Below are 18,846 nucleotides of genomic sequence, written 5' to 3'. Positions count from 1 at the left end.
TGATTGTGACCTCATAATGTATTCATTGGGCAATTGGAAGCCAATGCAGCTCGGCGAGCACTGGACGGACATGGTCGGATCTTAAAATGCTTGTCACAACACGTGCCAGCGAGCTTTGTATACGCTGCAGCTTCGTAAAGTTGTTTTGCCACGTCCCGTACAGTAGTGAGTTGCAATAATTGGCTACGTCACGACTCAGTCGTGGCTGAATGTGTCGTAGAGCCCTGATATTAATATTTCAGGACCTGACCATTTTGTACGTGGTAATCAAACGACATATTCTGGTCGCGTATGGTGCTGAGACTCTTTAGATGAGTAGAAAAGTGAATCCTGGAGTCCGCGATTGCCACACTTGATCCTCCCACAAATATTTCTTTCTCGAGTCCCAACCAGCAGCCCCTACGATTTTTATGGATTAAGCAGAATTTAATTTCGTCCAAACCACACGTGCATCGCTCGTCTGCAATATTCATACTGTACTAGCAACCCAAACATCCTTTGGATGTGACCATCTGTCCATCCCTCCTATACAGCAAGCCAATAAACGTGTAATATTATACAAAACCAGGTCTCTCTCCACCTTTATCTGTGCTGTACATCCCAATTTATCTATATTCATCACTTCGTCTCTGACTATTTGCTTCTATATTCCTATGTTCATTCTTCTACATCTCCCTCCATATTCCTCTTCTCCTTCCACTCTATCTTACCCACTTCCCTCCCCCATCTCTCTCCTTGTTGCTCTCTCTCTCGCCTCTCACCCTCCCTCTCCTTATCCCAACCTCTCCCTTTCCCGTCTCAATCTCCACTGTCTCGCCCTAATCCTTCCTCCCGCTGCTTGTCACTTTCCCTCACTCGCCTTTTTCTGTTTTGCTCTCTCTTTCCTCACTCTTTGTCGCCCTTTCTCTCCCTGCCCCTTTCCTCTCTGTCTCTTCCTCCATCCACTTACTCCCCCCTCCTCTGTCTCCCTTTTCGGTCTCCCTCTCCTCTCTCATATTTGTGTGGGTGTGGGGGGGGGGAGGCGTGATGTGTGCATGATGCACCACCTCGGCTCCATGCTGTGGGATGCGGGTGACGTGATCCTCAAGATGTGCGCGGTGAAGTAACGTCCACGTGCACTTGCACGCCAGCCATCATCCAGGAATCCAGGCAGGTAGCCATGAATCCAGCGAGCAAATCCTTTTTTCATATAGTATAACGCTTTTTTACCTAGCCTAGTCCTCACTAAGTTTCGACTTTAGGAAGGTCCTTCCAAGTTTTCACAGTACGGGGCGATGTTGCTATGTGGAATCCCAATGGAGTAATGTGGAGGTAGTTTTTAAGTACTGTACTGGGAGGTTTCGCCGATAAAGTACTAGTCACGTTATATGTTTTTTTAGCTATGGGAGGAAACCCGAGAACCCAGAGGAAATCCATGCAGAACAGAAGGACAAACTCCCCCACACACACTCGCGCACTCACACACAAATTCACTTCGACTCACGCTTTCGCACACAATCAATCACTCACACACTGCAGAACAGGGAAGGAACGTGCAGACCCCACGCAAAAAGGGGCTCGAGTCGGAAACTAAACCCTTTGCCCTTCTCGTCACTACTGCGCCATCCAGCCACCCCAACTTTCCATGTAGCATCATTCACACAGCAGGACAGTATACAACTTCCTGTGCAAGCCCTTTTACAATCGGACTATTCACAATAACAATATTCTCTATGACAACATGTTGCATTAACATTCAACATTCTATATTGACACCAAACATGTATGTGTCCGTTAAACACCGTGAATGGGGGTTTCCCCACAATTAGATAACTCAATACACTTCAATTAGACAATCTGCATAATAATGCCTGGCATTGGACGGTGGCCAAAGAATAATAACGGAGTGGCAGCGACACAAAATGGAACGCGTCCGAGAGGTCGTCCACCTCGGAGAAGAAGCGATGAGATCACACTTCGTAGTGTACCGGGTCTGGGTGAATTGTTGCATCTCAGGACCGCGAGAGGTGGTGTCGGCTTGGGCAGGCTTTCACCCAGATGACGATGATGATGCATTCAAAATACGTGAAATGCTGGCGGCAATTTAGTGAGTCATCATATGACATCACTGACCACCAATCTCTCCCGCCAAGGCTCAGTTCAGCTGTGAACCCCAAGGGTTTCCTGAAGAAGGCCAGACAGCTTAAACGGAGATTCTTCCGTTCCACTATTTTTTTATATTTATTCGACTTTAAGTTAATTGAATAGAAAAAAAGATCATGTTTCCAAAAAATATCCTATGGTGTTCATGAGGATAACAAATACATAAATACACTTTCACAACGATAGGAAGGGAGCTGCCACGGTACGATGGATGTTTATTCCAGACGGCACAGGTTCAATACCTGCTTCGGACCCGGCAGTTGAAACATCAGTAGTTATTTTTATTCCTTCCTATTTCCACCAAGCAGTATAGATGAGTTCACCACAGTGAGCTGATCGGCAAGGCACGTGTGGTGGAGTGCAGTGTGGGTACTACTACCTCTTCAACACAACCGGTCAATATGGAAGAGTAGACAAAATATCCTCTAGAGCTGACTCTACAGTGAAGGTCCTTCACCAGTAGTGGCGTGATTAACGAAGGCTGTACCTTTGCCTGACTATCGGATACAAAATAAACCAGTTTGGAAGGCAAATTTTTTAACTGGCACAGAAATTAGTTTCATGTTTGTATTAAACCTTACTGCAATTTCCGTATATCATAAACATATTTTGGATGTGCTGTCATATTTTTCTTAAACGCTATACAGGAGTTGTGAAAATTATTGTCAAGTTTCCTTCGTGTTCCAAATGCTATACGAATTAAAAGAGGAAGATATATTTTAACAGTTGCTGAGCAAAGGGCCAACATGTTAATTCGTCAGCAAAAACAGCACTCCCAAAAATTGTAATCAGTAGGGGTTAACGCACATCTAGAGTTGAGTAAGGTTATCATGATTAGAGTTTGGGAAAATAGAAAACGGCAGGAAATTCCAAGGTCGAGCAATGCGAGAGAAGCGGTATGAGAAGTGGTGTGACCTGCAGTGCTGTGGGTGAGCGTGTGAATGGGTGATTGAGCGGGTGAGTGAGTGAATAATGTGTTGTCGTGACCTGTAGTGTGGTGGATGAACATAGTGTGGATACGACGAAACAGTCGAGTAGACCGAGTCATAAACATTGGGGGAGGAATCAATGAGTGACGTTCACGGGAAAAGTAACCATGGTAGTAGCGACAGAATAATTATGAGGAGGGGGCAAGTGAGTGGAGTGAATCGGTGAGTGTTGGATCATCATTCACTCAAGCTCGTGCAGCTGTGAGGTGAGAGCTGGGCACTCCTCCGAGGTATGACAATAATGCAGTTCTGTCCTGTATAAGGTAATTGGCCATTTCAAAATCGTATAACTACTCAAATATAAACTTTACCACGATGACTCGTTTTCTATTTTAGTAGATCACAATTCAAGGGAAAGTTCATCTCCATCGTTGTGCAATGCTGCAGTCACAGCGACCTTTATTGAATTCGGCTGGGTGGTGCAGCTGTTAGCGCATTGCGCTACAAACCCGGCAATTCCCGCTCACGGTCAACACCTATAACGATTATATGAACCAGTTCTGGGCCTTCTCTAAGTCGACTCAAATGAGTACCTGGTGCTGAGTAATCATCGCCACTCGGGAGATAAATGCGGGCCGGGCGTGGTGCTGTCCACACACTCCCTCGTGTTCCGTGCCATCCTTAATTGGTGCTCTCTAACAGCACTTGCCCCAACAGCCTGCTAGGGCTACACGGGGGATCTTTATCTTGGATGAGTGTGGTGATGGCGGTGGGGCAGTGGTGACACTCGCGCCTCGCAGCGAGAGGAAGCACCAGGTTGAGATTCCAGACTCAGTCAACTCTCCGTGTCGAGTTTGTCTGTTCTCTCTTTGTCCCCTGTTCTAAATGGGTTTCCTCTGAGTTCTTCGGCCCCCGTCCCCCCACAGCGACAAACAAACATTCAATGTAACTGGTATCGGCCAAACACCCCAACGAAAACAAAAGAAATGCCTGCAAATGATACGTAGCAAGATCGCCCGATAACGTACTGCGCAAACTTGGCAGGGACCCTCCTGAAAAAAAGTAGTGATCCTTTCCTGGATAAAACGAATGAAATAAAAAATAATCACTCATTCGCTGCTTTGTTGCATGGGGAAACTTTGAATATCGCTGTGAAAACGCCGTTAAAATTGTGGACGCGTATGGCTCAGTTAAAGAAACAGTGGCGTGTCCATAGGCTCAGAACATCCAGATGTCGTGTTTCCTTGTCAGATTTGATCAGTTCAGCACGTGCCATTTCTCATAAACTGCCTTGAGCAAAACTGGAACCCTACGCGCCTTGCATTATTTGCGTTCTCAGCGATCTTCTGTCGACTTGCTGCAGGAGCTGGCAGGAAATACCGTTGTGGAAAAAGTGTGGTTAATGTGGGCGCATAATCACGCGAACGCCGCGTGCACCCATTACACTCATTTATCGTGAAAACCCGGTGTCGTGAACGTGAATTACGAACACAGAGCTGCAGCTGTGACTGCAGAGAAAACTAAATTGTGAGTCTCTCTGTGTCCCAAAACTGCATTTTTTGCGGCACGCGAAGCCCCAGTGTTTAGCACTCAACGACAGTGCTTAGACCGGTAACTCGCACGATGCGTGTTGCATACAACACAACACGCATTAAATTCACTGCGGTATTAGTTGTGCCACAGTTCTGACACGATATGCCGCCGTACGTTAGTGTATTCATTATGTGGAGGGAGAGATCCGAGACGGAGGGCGAATCGCCTGCTCGTTGACTTGGCAGCGAGGGGCGCTTGCGTGTTTCACAGCGAGAACCACGTCCATTGGCTCCCCGTGCCCTCCTCCACCACCAGGGTCAGCGCCTTGGTCCACGCGGTGTTCAAGTGGAGAGGCGAAGCTACGTACGGGCTCGTGATTACCGTGGCCCTGCCGTCGTCTATAAAGCCCTGTCACGTCGCCTAAGGTCACTGGGAGAACACAGCCACCGGGGGGACCTGAAGTCAGGGTGGGTAGTGGCTGGAGGTCGAGGAGGTGGTGGTGGTGGTGGCAGGTGAGATCGTGCGAGGCTGGGAGGCAGGGTGGGGAGGGGGCTATGGGGCTGCTCATCCAGGAGAAGGTGCTTGGCTCGTGGGGCGTGGAGGAGGTGCTGACGGTCAGGTGCGTGGTGCCGCCACGGCGACGCAACAGGCACTGCCCCCTTCCGAGTTTCCGTGGCAGTCGCGGTCAAGAGCTCGAGCGAGACTCAACTACCTCCTCCACCTCCATTTCCACCACCAGTGACCTCCTCGCTGCGATACACTGCGGGCATATATATCGAGACACTTGACGCACACATGTGCACCTCCGATTAGCACAGTTCAACATACATACGTGCGAACACTGCTCCCAGAGTAGACACAGAAAGGAGGATCTGTTTGAGCGGTGAGAATTGAGAATCGCCGCGAGAAGCTGCGAAGCCATGAACTCGGGGAACGGCGCCGCGATGATGCAAGCACACAGTTGGAACCCCCCGCATCATCACAAGCACGGGGGGGCACCCCCGTATCATCACACGCACGGGGGGGCACTCCCGCATCATCACACGCACGGGGGGGCACCCACCACGTGGCCGAACGGCCCCGTGGTGCGCACCCATGCGGGAGGTCCCGTGCTCGTGGCGTCGCCGCTACCGCGGCCGCCGCCTGCATGGCGCAGGGCACGGGCGACGGCGCAGGGCGCGGCGCTGCTGCTCCTGCTGGCGCTGCTCGTCCTCTCGGTGCTGCCGCGACCCCTGCGCTACCAGGACGGTCACGTGAGTTTCACCTCCTCCTCACCCGCGTGTCGCCACAGTGGTGTGACGTTATCTTCCTCGCCTGGTATGCAGGTGGGGGGTCCGATCCTGACGCCTGCTGTATATTTGGAGTTTGCCTGTTCTCCCCGTTGTTGCGTGGATTTTGTTTATCCGTGTCCTCTGGTTTTCCCTCTACATTTAGAAACATGCATTGAGATTATTTAGATTATTTTGCTGCTAGAAATGTCCTAATGATAAAATACTTTTAGATATGATTTGTGGCCAGATCTCTTTGAAAAATAGCTTAGTACCTCATTGGGCTTTGTCTGGTAGGATGGGGATGGTTTAGTTTTTTTTTGTATGTGTTTGGGTAATTTGTTTACCTTGCTTGTACTTTGCACTACTATCATGTGTTTGTATTGTTTATTGCTGAAACGTTTTTACCCACCCCTACTGGCATCTGTGAAAAGAGCTTTATGGCTCATCGGATTCCTCCAGTATAAATAAATATTTTGATTCTGTAGAATATCGCATGGCTAGCTGAGTGTGCTCGCCATGTAATATTCCATCGCTCACAATCATTGCCGGTCTGTGGGGGCTATGCACGTAGCCTGTAACTCAGCGCTGTGGAGGCAGCAAGGGTTGGTGGATCACCTGCAATAATGGGCGTTGAGGAGGCGCCATACCCTGGCTCGGCAGGAGATTGCAATGCAGCAAAGTGTGGACCCCACCTGTCCCTCATGAATGGGGTAGAGTGTGTTCCCCTCCCATGCGTGGATTTTGTCCGGGTGCTCCGGTTTGCTCCCATATGTAAACACTCATTAATTGGCGGATGCCACTTTACTAGATAGAGAACCGCAGAGCTTGGGCAATTGTGAGCGCAGGTTCATCGCATGGGTTGCCTTCCTGCTTTGTCTGTGGTTCCTTGCGTCTCTTGAGTCGTCCTCTCTCTCTGTGGGAGTGAGCAAACACTGCGCGTTATAAGTCGTAAATATAATTATTACATTCGCTATACATTTGTATTAGACAAATCATACATTATATTTTTTTACTGTGTATGTAAGTTTGTGAAATGAGAGCACACACGAGAGCGAACTTAACAGTACAAACTTAATACCAAATAAATAAACATAACCCATTGATTAATCCGCTTCTGGGTGATGACCACCCCACATCGTGTGGATCACGGGGATGATTTAACCATACTTCACAATGCTGGTCAGTGCAGGTTTTTGGAAGAAGGTCTAGAACCCGCAGTTTAAATATCACTCGTCACTCATATTACTATAGACGCGGCCTGGAATCAAACCAGGTGCCCGCTGGTACGTTGCACATTGCGCGATCCACCGCGCAACCGTTCCATGCTTCAAAGGCGACAATAGAACAAGACAAATGAGGCAGCACAAATGAGACAACGGAGCAAACTCAACAAATACGTGTGGTACAAACACAGACAATGCCTACGAGATGCGCAATGCAACCTGGAATCGTTCACAACCGGGCGCTTTGCATTACCGGTATCGAGATAACCGGGTAAAACCAGTTACCGGTTTACCGCACAGACATGAATGTCTCGAGCATTAAACGCAAATGATTTCCGTAGTTTGAAAAATGAAGGGCGTTGCCTATAGCGGTGTCACGACTCGCAGCAGCACACGGGACTCCCCACCCAAAGGGTCACTGGTTCGATTCCGTTCTCCCGGAGTGGCATCTAAAACAATGGGGGCGAGTTTAAATCAGTGCATTCGGTTTTTTATTCCATTAGACTCAGTTACTGGTTCCTTACCCACGGAAGCGGTAACTGATTCTTAAACTGGTTACCGTTTAACAATCTCAACATAAGAAACATAAATCTAGATGCTGTACTTTCACAGGCCAATCGATATACTATATGAGACAGTACAGAAGTGTCAGAACACGTGGCAGCAGTAGGAGAGAGTGCAGATCAGATAATACAAATGACACAGTATTACCATAAGTATATTCAACTTATATCGCACCGTACGTAGCTAACCGTACTCATCGGAGGTGCGGGAAACGACGGCATGCAAGGACAGACTAAACAGGCACAACACATGAGCCAGACACAACAAACTAGACAGACACAACATACAAACGTATCTTCCAAAGTGCTGCTCGCCATTCCGATCTCAATATTACGTGAGATCTGAGTCGAACGTGTGGGGGTGTGGGAAGGGTACATTACGGCTAGGAGGGCTGATGGACGATGGAACGTACATCGAGGAGATGGAGCGATGAGATCAGCTCGTGTGCAGGTGGTGGGTGGATTGTTGCATCGCAGGATTGTGAGAGGTGTTGCCGGCTTTTTTGGGGAAGTCTTCATCAAGCAGTGGATTGATCATGGCAATGATGATTATAAGTGAGACCTATTGGGGAGCAGGGATTGTCTGGGTGAGGCCAGCACTAGCATCGTCAAGTAATTTGTTTTACCCCGGCGAGAATGGAAAAGACCAGGATGAATCTCATTTGCCACAGTGACCTGGGTTGACATCCATAACGTAAGGAAAGTGGAGAACCCCCATGCGCAGGAGGATGTGGAATGGCAATGTCAACCCATACGGTGTACTCCGTATTCTTGTATGGGGAAATTGATTTTCAGGTCCATATGGCGCATTGCCGTTTTAAGAGGACAATGTTTCATCTATTTTTTGTGTTTCTCCCTTGTGATGAGACTTTGTAGGATGAACGTTAAGATTTATAAGGGCACGGGGTGACTAATAATGTCTGAATTGGTCTGTAATAAGGTAGGCACTGATAAGGGGATGACAGGTATGAAATACTGTAGTGTACTGGTGGTGTACAAAGCCACGAAACCGAAATACGGGGTTCTGTAAGCTGCATCGTCACTGCGGACAGTGCGCCACACAATCCGAGCGATCGTCGGAATCGCCACTGCGTGTGGTCGCGGATGGTGCAGAGCCACCCTGATCGAGCGTAGGAAATTATATACCCACACAGTGTTCACTGATAGATATTTTAATAATATATAATGATTGCATCGGTTGTGTTTTAAAGTGTAATAATGTTTTACATTTTGCAAGTAAACAAAACTAAAACATCACGGCCACTGTGTTGTCTGCACTCACCCCATAGTTAATATCGACCTGGAAAACAGACGAAGAAGCGAATGTGCATGCACAACGGGTAAGGAGTTCTCACACCACGCACTCGTCATGCCGCCTGATTACGCAAACCCTGCCCATGGCGGTCTGCCTAGGCAGAATTCCATTGAACCCCTTGGTGTGCATTGCTACATGCGTACCACAAGCCAGCAGTCTCTACGCTTACATATGTAGTGAGTCCAACTGAGTCGCAGACGTTGTTCCTTTTAGAGGCAACACGTATTTGTAACACGTAACACAAGGGGTAACTGCCCCTTTACCAGATACAGCCTAGGGTGGTGACCACCCAGCTAACTACTCTGTACAGAGGAGTTACTGCTACGAAGGGTCGGGCCCTCACTCGGGTCCGCATCCACGTGGCTGCCTTGAGCTTCCAGCTTGAGATGTAGAGCTTCCAGCTTGTAGGTTGCAGCGACCCCGGTCCCTCTCAGAGACCCGCCTGATATCCCCCTACGGTCGGGGCTCTGCCCTTGGCCCCGCCCGCCTTCTTGAGACTTCTAGCTCCCTCTCAATCCCTCTCGAGAGCTCCCCCTGGACATGTGATCAACCCCTAGTCCCCCCACCTGGGGGCTTCTCTATGGACACTCCAGATCACGTGTCTGCCGAGTCAACCAGAGTGCCATGGCCCGGGGCAACCCCGTCCTTGGGCTGACACTCTTCCGCTCCCCCTCGTGGGAGCCCCCACCACATGCTATGCGTGGTGCCCGCGCGATCCAGCGCTCTCCAAGCCCCGCTAGGGCTGGTACTACACCCGCTCACAGGGTGTATGCGATAACGGTGCATCGCGTGCCATGGCCCTCCCAGGGCGGCACCATACAGTGACATCCCCGATGTCACTACACATAGAACCAATTACCTGGTGATGCTTCTGCTGCTGCGTTGGCAGTGGTGCGCAAGCACAATTAACAACAACTCAAAATAGTCGTGAGTAAAGCACTGACATTGAAATAAAAATAACGTAATAAGCAGCATTTTGGGCAATTTCCCTTCTCGTAGCAAGAACAATTTTTGTCCCCAACTTTACGACGTTACAATGCCTTCCTGGAAACCTCGTTGTAAAAATCGGACCCTATTTTCCCACAGACAGTAGAAACAGTGTCACTTGCCTACGTGTTTTCCCCTTCTGTCAGTCGTATTTAATCGGGTTTAATGATCTTCTTGGTTCTATCGGTAAAGTCACGTAGAATGGAAATAAAATCATAAAAATAAAACATAATAAAAAATAAAATTCTCACGACGTTTCGGCCACAACACAAGTAGCCTTCTTCAAGTGAAAGAACAGAACTTTCGGGACGACAGCGCTTCAGTGACTGCTGCTAAGATTTGCAGCGTCTTTTAAGCTAGGTGGGAGAGGTAAAGCGCCTTGACAAAGGAGTTTACATATCAAACAGGAGAATTTAGCATTGAAATAGCTGTGTTAAAGTGTTGGATCAGCAGGGTGATAAAGTCAGAAATTAGCATGTAACTGGGAGATTAGCATGATGTTAATTTGAGGGATTAGCATGTGATCATTAATGTTTTTTTTCTCATCGGTTTATTGCATGATAGTTGGATAGTTGCAGTCCTTTAGCGTCCATATACTAAATGCCTCTGTTGAGATGTAAACTTTGACTTTAACATAGCTATTTCCGTGACCAGTCACATGCTAATCCATCACATTAACATCATGCTAATCTCCCAGTTACATGCTAATTTCTGACGTTAACACCCTGCTGATCCAACACTTTAACACAGCTATTTCAATGCTAAATTCTCCTGTTTGATATGTAAACTCGTTTGTCAAGGCGCTTTGTTTCTTCTCACACAGCTTAAAGGTCGTGATCTGAGCGTGGCTTTTTCACTCCAGCGCTGTCGTCTCGACAGTTCTGTTCCTTCACCTGAAGAAGGCTACTTGTGTTGTGGCCGAAACGTCGTGAGAATTTTATTTTTATTATGTTTTATTTTTATTATTTTATTTCCATTCTACGTGACTTTAACGAAAGAACCAAGAAGATGAATCCCTGCAGTCACGAAAGCTTTAAATCGGGTTTAATGAGTAAAAATCCACAAAACCACTTGACATAATAAAAGCTGCACGCCAAGCCACATAGGAACCAGACTGACTCCATTTAAATGTTTTCCGGAGTCACGTCGGAATGTGCGTCGTAAACCGAGTTTCTGCGTCGTAAATCGACCCGTGGTGGAGCAATATAAACATTGCAAATGTCAATTGTTGTAAATTTGACCGTCGTAAACCGGACACCGCCTCTTTATATTATTTACTTTTGAGGCCACCGTGTTATTGATTAATGTGTTCGGTGTTATGTGTGTTTATTTGTGCTTTAACCTGTAATGTTCCTCTATCCTTCCACTGTGACGTCACTGTTGTTGATTGAAAGTTGGCCGGTTAGTGTCAAGAAATTAATATCGCTTACAATGCACTTCAAGATCATAACGCATAATGCCCCACAACAACGCACAATAAGTTTGTATACAGTGCAAAAAATGGGCTTTGTGTTGAACCGGCTGCCATTGTTCAGATGGAATGCTTTTGCCAATAACATCTGACACAACAGTATTTTTATACAAGTCTGGCAGATTTTAATCTGTTCTGTGTTTATGCCTATAGAGCTCCTCCTAGGCTGCTGCCCAAATTCAATGAATGAGGTGTATTTTTGTATTTTTTTTGCTTTTGCAGATTATGCAGTAAAAATGTAAATAACCATAAAGTTACCGCTTTGACTATTACTATAGACGTGGGTTGATATGTACATGCTCTTATTCATAACTATGTCATCAACTTATTTCATGTTACTTTTTTGGCAGCAAACAAGGTCTAACTTCACAGAGTATCTAGGTAAGCAACGTGTACTGTCCACCTCACTGCATGTCCTTAAAACCTCGTCATAATGATCACACTGATTTCGAGTGGTATATAAAATGTCATGTCACGCTCTCGAGTGCTGAGGCTGCACGACGAGGTGGTGAAATCGCAATGCACATGGTGAGTTATACAAACGGGAGTTTCCAATCATTCTAAACTCCATCTCTCGTGTCCTGTGCCTCCTATAATAGTTCATTCTCTCAAAGACATGAGCGAGCTGCTCAAGAAAACCCCAACACCGATCGCCCATCTCACGTTGGCGCACAATAAAGGTACTCTCGTGCACGTACCCGGTGGTGACGCATCCCAGACGTACCGAGTTCATTGCTTGTTGTGGAGGTTCGTCATTTAAATCCGGCAGGCCATCCTGATTGTGACTGTTCTCACCAAGCAAATAAACGCGATCTACTTCTTCGTGCTGATACTCGAAAAAAGTAGGCCGTTATGTGCCAGCGTAATGGTTCAAATCAGAAAATTACTCTGAACTAAACTATTTTACTTATTTACCAGGTAAAGCCCACTAATTGATAGCTCAACGAGGGTAGCTTATGTGGAAATGTAAAGCAGTCCAATAATCAAAAGAAATACTCTCAAAACAAATAACTTAACTCAGCTCACTTGGTATCTCTAATTAAGGACATTTCACTATCTCAAGGTGATTTGCTTGTCAGTTTCAATGTAGTATCATTGTTTACCAAAGTTCCTGTGCCTGATACCATTGCAGTCATTGGAGATTTGGTCCAACAAGAACTAAATGCTAATGTACCGGCCGTGGTTAGACACTGCCTCACCAACACTTACTGCACTTGGAATGGAACATTTTACAAACAAGTTGAAGGTACCCCAATGGGTTCTCCCTTATCTCCAGTTGTAGCCAATGTTTTCATGGAAAAATAAGAGACATATGCCATCCAGGTGTAGTGAGTCCAACTGAGTCGCAGACGTTGTTGCTTTTAGAGGCAACACATTTATTGTAACACCGTAACACAAAGGGGTAACGGCCCTTTTACCTGATACAGCCTAGGGTGGTGACCACCCAGCTAACTACGCTATACAGAGGGGTTAATGCTACGAAGGGTCGGACCCTAACTTGGGTCTTCGACCACGTAGTTGCCTCGTAAGATGAAGAGCTTCCAGCTTGAGATGTAGAGCTTCCCACTTGTAGGTGTTGAGCTTCCAGCTTGTAGAATGCAGCCACCCGGTCCCTCTCAGGGACCCGCCTTATATCGCCCTAAGGTCGGGGCCGCTCCGCTCTCGGCCCCGCCCACCTTCTCGAGCATTCTCGTTCCCTCTCGATCCTTCTCAAGAGCTGTCCCCGGACACGTGATCACCCACTAGCCCCCCCACCTGTGTGGACACTCTGAATCATGTGTCTACGGGGTCAACCAGAGTGCCATGGCCCGGGGCAACCCTGCCCCTGGGAGCCCCCACTACACGCTGTGCTTGGTGCCCGCACTATCCCAGTGCTCACCAAGCCCCGCTAGGGCTGGTATTACACACAGCCACCCACACGGTGCTGTCCACAATGTAGGAACATCGAACGGCACAGCCCTCCTGGGCCAACACCATACAGTGACATTTCCAATGTCACTACATCACCCCCCCCCCCCCCGTAGTATCCAGCCATCCTTGCTGTCAACTCCCCCTCTAAACGAACATTAAAGTGAAGTGTAACAAGAAAAATCACCACTGTGTGCCTCAACAATAACAAGAACAAAAATAAATACCCCAACCCACCTGTACAAAAATTACACTATCCAGAAATGTACAAACCAACTAGGGAGAAAAGCGTGAACCAACGAACCCATAACAACAACACATTAACAATAAAATAAAGAAATCGCAAAAACCACGGGATCCCCCATACCATCACACCTCCCACCTTCACCAGGTAACAACTCAATGGTGGCCAGGTTCAGCCAATGACCACCATGACCCAGCAAGCGTGACAAACAACCGACAGCGTGGGAGCCTGTGTGCAAGAGGATCATGAAAACCGAGTCTTTGTGCGAGTCTGTGATGCCAGACCCCCAGGGAAGGTGGGCTCTCTTACCCTGGAGGACCCGGAGGGAATGTGCTCATGTTCCGCCGAACCCGGCTCCTCACGAAGAGCAGTAGGCCGGGCCGACGGATCCACCGCTTTCGAAGCCCGCAAAACCGGCATGCGCGGCCGCTAAGGGGAAGCCAGGTGTGCAGCGCCCGGGGGTGGAACAGAATCGCTTCACCCGGGAGCAACCGCAGTGGGCACCCACCTCGGGTCGCCGGATGCACTCGACACTCGGCCCCAGTGATATGAAGATGAAATGAATTCGCTTGGCGCGATAACTGGTTCCAGGCGACTGGGACGGACAACACAGCAATTAACCACATCCCGGAATCGTCGCGTGCAAGGCTCAGCAATCCGCATTCCTGACAACGCCCCCTACTGGACGTGCCGGAGCTGCATGAGCCAACTCCATACCCTTCTGAATGACCGTGGTGTCCAACCAAGAATTTAGAATCTGAACACAAGGTTCCTGGTCGTCGGACACCAATGTCTGAGCTATAGTTCCGTACCCTGCAGTACCCAAATCGAGCAGCTCCCTCAATAATACTATTTTGGGGGTCGAATGACCCCCAAAACAGTGTTATCTTATCGGGCATATTTAGAGTTTTAGATGTGATTCTTTAATGATGGCTTTTTAAGAACCAACCAAAAAAAGTAGATATTGAGTATACATATATACTGTGTAATTATAAAATCACTTCTATTGGCTTGCAGATACAGAGGCGTTGTACTGGGCAGTCCAGTCAGAACACAGGAGAGTTCAATTTTCCGTATGGAAACCTTATTAGTTTGCGGAAAGTTAGGGAGAATAAAAAATGTACGAGATGAATCCTTGATTCCTTTCCGGATCGCAGTTGGATTAAAATTTGCACTCCCACAACAGCGTTCCGGGGCATTCCGGCCCTTTTCCACCACTGGCAAATACGTATGCCGACTGCCCCAGCATTCAGAATACGATACGAGGCCCTTATAGATGCGAACAAGTGTGAGGCGTAACTCATGGAGTTACTTGTATTTGGGAATCGGTCTGTTTACGCTTGGCTGTCCGCCTGCAGGAGCGGGTGCGTGTCAGGACAGTGCAACGTGGATGAGGCAGAACGCATTTTGCAGAATTTTTCTCTTAATACCAGAATTCCACAAATGTGTAGAAAAAAAACTCTACTTGAGTCAGTCCCATAGATGCATAGATATATAAATAGAAGACAAATATTTCCGGTGTAGCTGTTATATGAGCACTTATGAAGGCCAACACAGCACACAAAGGGGTTGGTGGCCAGCACCACTCCGGCCGGCTTTGTCTCCATAGTCCCAATGTTCTGACATCACACCAGGTGCTCATTTTGAGGCTGAGTCGACTGAAGGGATGTCCATAACCAGTTCAGATATTCATTACCGGTGTTGGTTTTCAGATATTCATCACCGATGTTGGTTATGAGTGGAAATCGAACTCGGGTCGAAGCAGTGCGATCATTACTACACTACCACTTCAAACTCATGCAAACAATTAAGCATGTTTGTAAACAATGAAACACATACTCCATGTAGTCTTCATAGATTTTAGGTGCAAGTGCCATTCGTGAGCATCTATGATAAGTTAATACATTTATCAGCTTTTTTTGTTTAACCAGGAGAGAACTACGAAGGCTTTCCAGACACATACAACGATAATTGCCGTTCGCTACAAAGTGCACTTGTGATAATCTAAGTGCACATTGAGGCCACATGAAATGTGGAAGGCTCACCGGCAGGAGATCACGAGACAGATCTAGGTATTATGGGTTGACTGGGATAACTTGCAGATGCACCACCTGTGCTCCCCACTGTGCCAATTTGATGCGTTTTAGCTGCACGGCGCTCTGAAGCATGGCTGATGATTATTAGATGAATAATATGGAGGTTATAATGCTACAATGAAAAACATGATATCTAAATTACTGTAGTCATAAATCCAAGTTTTGATTAATAATTGATGTTCGGTTAAGCCACGTGATGACGGGACCACATTTTGTGTTACGCCCTCTATGCCCCGACACAGCCACACCATTAAATTGTCACACATACAAGCGTTGAACGTGCAAATTATTATTGTTTCAGCTCACCAGTAAGTTGAAGAACAATTCTTACAACCACATTTAGCAATTAGATAAGATGTTTAGTTTGAAACTGCATCGAACGTCATCAGGACAAGATCCAGGAAATCATAACAACACTTCAAGAAGTCGGAATAAAAGTGTCACCTGACTACGTGTTATGTTAAATCCATGTTTATACACAATCGAACGACAACACACACGCAAAGCGGTAACAATCTATTTTTGTTGCAGACACTACCACGCACAGCGTTAAGGCTCTGCAGTGGGACTGCAAAGTTACCCATGGAGACGTCCTGTTGTCGGGGGGCATGAAGTGCGACAAAGACAAACGCCATCTGATCGTGCCCAAGAAAGGAACTTACAGCGTCACCGCTCGCATTACATTTCATTGTCATGACCCTCTTGTTACACCAACAGCGAGTATAATGGTTTTGTCTAAGAATTACAATCTTCCAAGAGAACTCGTCAAGTCGTATGCATTTGGTTCTGTGACCAAAGGCACTGTGTGGACGTCTTTGTTTTGGGGACTTCACAAGTTGAATGCCCTTGATAGTATTTCTGTGAATGTGTCTGTGGAGACCGTCACAGCAAAAAATGAGTTAACATATATAAATGTTTACCTACTGGAAGAGGAGAGTACTTGATGTTGATGATATTTTATCATGTATTATTAAGTAGCTATACATGACTTGCATTAATTTACTGAGTTTCACATCACCGTACTTCCGATTAGCACGGTTGGCTACGTATGGTGCAAAAGAAGTTCAAGAACTTTGTGGCACTTCTAAACAATTAGTGGGTAAAATACACAAGTCAAAGTATTTCATTACCAATGCTTAAATTATTATGTTTTGAAATATTGATGGTGTTGTTAGTAGTAAGAACTGAATGTACATGTATGTTTAACTAAGGTTTTAAACTATCTTCAGTCATAACCATCTCATCTCCCAAATAACTCAGGAATTTAAGGCAAATTAGCCGTATTTAATATTATATATTTTGCACTGTGTTAAATTTAAAGTTTATTTATTATACTCTGATAAGCAAGTCGAAATAAAAAAGTTGGCACTTTATACACAGGTGAAACCCTAGGAGTGTTTAATATCCATTGTGATACAATTCAGTCAAACTCATTTTAAAGTTGATATTTCATGTGAAAAGCTTTTTGTACCACATCAACAAACAAAAAACGACTTGGGCCGCAACAATATCGATGGTCAGTTTAACACGAAGGCTTTCGCAACCAATATCATCCATAATATATATATTTTGGGTTAGATCACGTAATTATACATGTGTTGTTAAACCCGCCACCACGACACAGCCAATTAGTTAGGTTTGTCACGTTAACAGAACATGCCCATTGGTTACTAGTACAGCACACCGGTGTGTTGAGAGCAAATCCAGAATATTTGCAATCTGAGTATGACGCATCAGGAGGACAACCAGATCCGGCTGCCCGCATGATGATGCTCGCAATTAGTGGTGAAACGAATTGGCATGTTCTGCTTACGTGACAACCCTTACGAATTGGCTGTGTTGGGTGGTGGCGGTTTTAACAACACATTTATATTTACACGATTTAACCCAAAAAAATATATTATGGATAATATCGATGGTGTTGATGAATTTTCAGTTCCCGTAGCCGTGGAGCATTCCGACTCAACCGCCCTTTGTGGGTGCGGCATCCGTGACGTTTTTAGGCCGATACTTACAATCTTAAAGACTTTCATCAGTATTTGCATTCGAACATTTGGAACTCACAAAATGTTTTTGTTTTAGTATTTTTTTTTTATTTTGAATCTGACGTGATATTTTAACTATATTGCCTCATATCTAAAAATATACACTGGGAATCTAAGGAACAGATTCACACCAGACAAATGATGAACATGATGTCAATACTATGCCCAGCAATTGTACGGGGCAGTGCACTGAAGATTTGCAGTTATTACCTACTAGCGGGAAGTACCCGGCGTTGCCCGGGTGAAAAAAACACACACATACATCGACTTAGACACACACACAGACATCGACCCACACACACAAACACGTGAACTTACACACGCAGATATGGACTCACACACACAGACATCCACTTTGGATACACACATGGAGTTACACACACATCGACGTACACACATACAGCGACTCACACACACATACGTAGACTCTCACACACACATCGACCTAACCACACATATGGACTTACACACACATATCGACTGAGAGACACACACATGGACTTACACACAACAACAACTGCCATTCGCCACTAAGTGGCGGTGATGTCACCACGACGCATGTGCCAGGCTATGTGCACTTTGAGGCCACGTAAAGTGTTGAACGCGCGCTGGCAGGTCACGGGGCAGACCCAGATGCCACAGGTCGGCTGACTGAGATGATTGGCTGATGCACTACCTGTGCCCCCGAATGTGCCAAATTGCTGTGCTTTAGCCACCCGGCGCTCCGCTCATTGTTGTGAGCGTCGCTCCTCCGCCCTCCATTGTTGTTGGAGGGTAACTGCCTCCAACTGCCCAGTAGCGTCCTTCACGAGCCTTCTCCACAGAGGCCGATCTTGACACCGCTGGTACCAGTCATCGGCAAGTCCACTCAGCTCCTGTACCACATCACTCCATCTCTTCTAAAGCCCGTGCCACGCCCGTTTAGCCCCCTCGATCCGGCCGAACAAAAGCTGTTTAGGCATGTGGTGGCTGGACATGCGGACTACATAACCCAGCCAACACAGCCTTGCTGCTGGAGGAGCTCACCGATGGGACTTTGTCCATATCTTTCAAGGATTTGTGAGCACCTCACACAATCCAGCCTGGTTAAACCCAGGATGGATCGTAGACAGGCCAGCC

The 18,846-nt window shown here is 46.7% G+C and overlaps 1 long non-coding RNA gene across 1 annotated transcript; it reads left to right on the top strand.

The window, feature by feature from the left end:
* Nucleotides 1-6,180: 6,180 nt before the first annotated feature.
* Nucleotides 6,181-17,045, top strand: LOC142924595 (uncharacterized). Its single transcript, XR_012941710.1, has 3 exons — nt 6,181-11,815; nt 12,034-12,114; nt 16,214-17,045. It is a non-coding gene; the product is annotated as an uncharacterized LOC142924595 (long non-coding RNA).
* Nucleotides 17,046-18,846: the final 1,801 nt, after the last annotated feature.

This window comes from Petromyzon marinus, chromosome 14 (assembly GCF_048934315.1).
Source record: "Petromyzon marinus isolate PM22_M1 ecotype Great Lakes invasive population chromosome 14, UKy_Petmar_22M1.pri1.0, whole genome shotgun sequence".
Lineage (NCBI taxonomy): Eukaryota > Metazoa > Chordata > Hyperoartia > Petromyzontiformes > Petromyzontidae > Petromyzon > Petromyzon marinus.
The sequence above is the reverse complement of the archived record's forward strand: the minus strand, read 5'-3'. Positions and strand labels throughout refer to the sequence as shown.